This window comes from Triturus cristatus, chromosome 6, assembly GCF_964204655.1.
Source record: "Triturus cristatus chromosome 6, aTriCri1.1, whole genome shotgun sequence".
Lineage (NCBI taxonomy): Eukaryota > Metazoa > Chordata > Amphibia > Caudata > Salamandridae > Triturus > Triturus cristatus.
Genome location: NC_140589.1, coordinates 537,702,530 through 537,707,156, shown reverse-complemented (window position 1 = coordinate 537,707,156; position 4,627 = coordinate 537,702,530). Strand labels below are relative to the sequence as shown.

The 4,627-nt window shown below is 40.2% G+C and overlaps 1 long non-coding RNA gene across 1 annotated transcript; it reads left to right on the top strand.

The window, feature by feature from the left end:
• The first annotated feature begins 1,985 nt into the window (after positions 1-1,985).
• Positions 1,986-3,733, top strand: LOC146817380 (uncharacterized). Its single transcript, XR_014962541.1, has 4 exons — positions 1,986-2,086; positions 2,695-2,780; positions 3,132-3,235; positions 3,332-3,733. It is a non-coding gene; the product is annotated as an uncharacterized LOC146817380 (long non-coding RNA).
• Positions 3,734-4,627: the final 894 nt, after the last annotated feature.

Below are 4,627 nucleotides of genomic sequence, written 5' to 3'. Positions count from 1 at the left end.
CCAAAGCATTCATGGCCGCATGGTCCGGAGCCATATGGGAAATTTCCCAGGAGGCTGACAAGCAAAACTGTGAGAGCGGCCAGCCTGCCCTGTGGACCTCATTCAGTGGCGGATGGTATCCCCCAGACATTACACGGGTGAGTCCCTGGGCCTGGAGTCTGTGGAGGTGGAGAGGACGTGGTAGGTTACCGTGCCTTGGGACGCCCCAACGTGGGATACTGCAGCCTATATCAATGGTGTGCCTCCTATGTAAAACATGCTGGGGGCCCGGCCTTATTACGCCTCGTGCAGTGTAGACACCCTTTCAGCATACTTCTGGCCGTGGACGAGTAGAACCTGCGGCGCCATCCATGTGGCCTTCAGGGACCTAGTGTTGCAGTGCGAGTGCATTGATTGGACTGCGGGTGTCCCCTGGTGTAGCATGCATGGTCTAAACCATTGAGATTACTCACTGAATCACCTGAGGGAGGGAAGCGGGGCAAGGGTTGATACTGATGACCTTCTGCAGCCCACAGGACATAGGCTGGCCTGTCCCAATGGTCCTCTCCCCTCCCTTGCTGCCTTTGGTTCAGTACCCTGGGGGTGCAGGACGGCATGAAGTCCTTCTAGAACGAATTCCTGACCTGACAGGTATGAGGGACCTGTGAGACACTTGAAGAACAATACACCTGGCAGAGTGAGTTGGGATCATGGACAAGTGGCAATGCACAGGTGGCTGGACTGCAGAGCGAGTGAGTCTGCAAGAGGCCCTAAAGAACCATTGTAGGAGCTCTTTTTCCCTCTCCCCTTTTGGTCGCTGTCTCTGACATTTGAATAACATCTTCTCTTTCCCTTGTCTTGACATTTGAATTGAGTAATTACTCTGTATAGTATTGATTTTCAGTCAGAAAGGCGGCTTGTATGCAATGATTAATTTCTGTTTTTAAAGAAGTGAAATTGAGCAGTTCATGGGTACATTATTTCTTATTGAAAATCGATCCTTCTGTGATTATGTTTGTTTTTAATGTTGAATTCGTTTCTAATGACAACCTGTACTAAGGGCATTATATGAAATTTAAATATGTGAGAGTAGCAGAGCGCTGTCTCGCCTAAATTGATAGTAGGAAATACGCGGTTGTTTAGTATCAATATGAGGGCACAATTAACTTTTTGCATTTATTTATGGCTACAATGAGTAATCTCTTTCTGAGTGTCTGACTAAACTCAAAAGTAGGGTTTGTTTGGATTTTATGCTCATATTATGAGCTGAATGAATACCAGATTTTAAGACCCAATATAAAGAGTTAAATGAGAATCGGCTCACTATTTAAATGAGGTTATAATCTGTTAGTATGTTCTAACTGATATAACTTGATTTTAAAACGGAGGTTGTGCAGAAAAAGTGTAGATACATTTCTATACTGAATATACAAAAGTGGTTACTAGCTAGAATACATATCCTTATTCATTCCTTATTATGGTTAAAGATATTATATTTAAGAAGAGACACTTCAAAATGCCCGAAAAAATATTCTTTTTTCTTTTAAAAAGATTTTATCGCGTTTGGGTTTATGTAACATGATCATATATATTTAGAGTTATTAAATAATATAAACTCTTCAGTCTTTATTCTCTATATGATTGTAACACCCGGTCCATCGATTAGTTTTAATTTGGCCAGTAGATACGAAATAATCACTTACTGGTGTTCGACTAAATTTAATATTGTATATATCTTTTTGCTAGTACTTATAAGAACAAACGATATTTTAAAATGACCTTTCTCTTTATTCATATATAGATTGTATTGTGAGGCTAGCTGGTAAGAATTAATTATTTACCGACATTTGGAGTAAGTTAAGACTATATACCACATTATGTTGCCCTTTACTCATTTCAAAATGGCCGATTCCTTACTATCAAATACTATCTTCTTAAGCGGGTCCGCTTCACGTGACCTTTCTCTTTCTGATGTCATCAGCCTGCATCTAAAACTCGAGACCAGGTGTCTTCTATCTGACAACTTAGGCTTATGATATATAACACGGCGTAAAATTACGATGGTGTTTCTGATGATTTGGAGAGTGAAACGGAACCACTTATCAAGGTAAACCCTATGGGAAGTTCCGTTTTTCTTTTAGTTGTGTGAGAGCTCGTATTAAGGGAAGAAGTGGAATTATTGTCTTAGGTTGTTATGTTGTACATGCGTAAGGAGATACCGAGATTTTTTCATAGAGGCATTTACATACCTCGGTTCTGGTCTAGGACAGCTGAGGAAATTAGTGCCGATTTATGGGGTTTGCAAGGCACTATGGGAACTTTCCGTGGATTTTATCTCTTAATAGTCGGTATATTTTACGACTGGTGTATCGATATGTATAATAGGGATCTTGAGGTCTTATTTGGTGCCGATAACGATTATTTTAGTAGGCAAGTAATTCTGTGCTGTAAAACATGCATGCAGTCTCAACTGAACCGAAGCTGAAGTTTAGCTTTTTACCGAGGGCCTCCGCATATTTTTCGGGTAAAACAGACAGGGACGTTTATTTATCTGGTTCACATCTCAAGCGTTATCCTCTTATACGCATGTGGCTATAGCTCTCTACCTCCTGCATATTACTCTGCTATAAAACAAAGCTCACATGATGATTGTCTCTTTATAAAATTGTGTATATACAGATTTGCTGCCTTGACATTCCTTTGTGTCATGATTAGGTGACCAGTTTATATTTCATCTCTATTGAGGAGTGTCGATCGTTTAAAATGCCACGCCTTCAAGATTTGCGGGTGCAATACAGCCGGTGAGATTTTGTGATATTAACTCGAGATGATTTAATTTACAAATGAACAGGGTTATGCTCTGTGTTTTTTGTGTTTTTTTCTCATCGTTAGAATGAAGTCAACTTGAATTTGCTCTTTGTTGTTCTTGATCATTTCGGATAGTTAAAAAAAAAAACTATTTACTGATTCTTTCTGGATACTTGGGGTTATGAATAGTGAGTGCTATACCTTTGAAGTCAAATAAATGGTGTATTCGCCATCTTTTAAAAATGGTAGTAATCTGCTGTTAGGTAAGAATTCTGTTAGACATTGAAACATCAACTAACACTGTAGGAATTCTTAAACTGGTGCCCTCCCTTTTTAAATTTCAGATTTTAATTACAAATAAATCTGAGGAATGAGCTTGAAATCGACGTCCTGTCTACTATGAAACTATGGTTTTTATATTTAATAAACCACTAATTCACGTTCGAAGGTGAGTTAGGTCTAAGTATATGATCTAATAACAACATGATTTTTTTTGTTTTTTTCTTGGTTTTTTCATTCAGTCTTTTTCTTTTCTTCTTTTTAGCCAATTTTGAATCATCTAAACTAAACATCGGGTATGAGAAGATATTCATCCCTCTTTCTTGAACTATAATCTGAAATTTAGAATTTGTCTTGCTATCAGTTTAAGGTGGGACAGCACTCACTACATCTGGTTCCAACTAATACAGTTAGATGAAAGTTACAAAAAATAGTATTCTAACAAAAAGATTGCTAGGTATTTAGGGTGTTTTATGTGTATTCTTTAAAAAATCTTTTCTGTGTTGGTACATCTTTCTAACGAAAATTGTATTTAAAAAAAATGTTGTAAGACTAGTAGTTTGTATTTATCTTGTAATGGGCGTCTGTCCGTCATTGTAATTAGAGTTGTATAAATGTTTTTTTCATTTGTTGTAGCCCTGAAGAAGTTCCGTCAATTTGTCTATATAGGAAGGAAACGCGTTGGCTGTTTTCTGTGTATTTATCATCTGTGAAATAAAAGCTTTGAAAAAAGAAGAGAAATATCTTGGACTTTGTATTTTATGTTTAGTGCACCTCCATTTGTAAAAAACCATCGTAGGAGCTGGAGGGTCCGGGTCTAGCAGTTACCTGCTGATTATCTCTTGACACATTGAGCTGGCACGAGACCAGGCCCAGAATTGAGGCCTTCTGGGGCCCACCAGTGGTGGACCTGCCCGTCTCAATATTGTTGACTCCCCCCCATACGTAGCAATTGGGGTGGCCTTGAGTGCCCCATAGATGCAGCTCGGTAGTCCGGGGGCCATGCCATTGGCCTGAGTGAGTGACATACATCTGCAGTGAAATACCCAGTTGCCATAGAGGATCACTGGCAGAGTGGGGAGTCGATCTTAGCATCTAAGTAACCACCGTGGGTGCAGGCATCTCCTCCCACCTTGCGGCGAAGAAAGACCCGTCTGTTAAAGATATGTTCACTAAAAACACCGCAAAGAAAACAGACGCTGCACCAGATACCGCAGTGCCAGAAACATCTGCGGATGCCGCTCGAGAAAGGACTGCAACCAGAGATGAATCCCCTTTCACCAAAGCATTCTTGAAGCAGCTATTTGGGTCCTTGCATGACGACTTTGTGGGGCTCAAGCAGGATATTGACTCCTAAATCAAAGGGATTCGCCAGGACGTCGAAGCCATGGATCAAAGATTGACATTGCTGAAACAGAACCAGGACGCTCAAGAAGAGAAGCTGGATGGGTCATCGCCATGAACTGCTGGAAGTGCGTGACCATAATCTAGAGCTTTGTTACCAGAAAGATCTAGAGAACAGATCACGATGCTGCAACATTCAAATCAAAATCACCCCCCT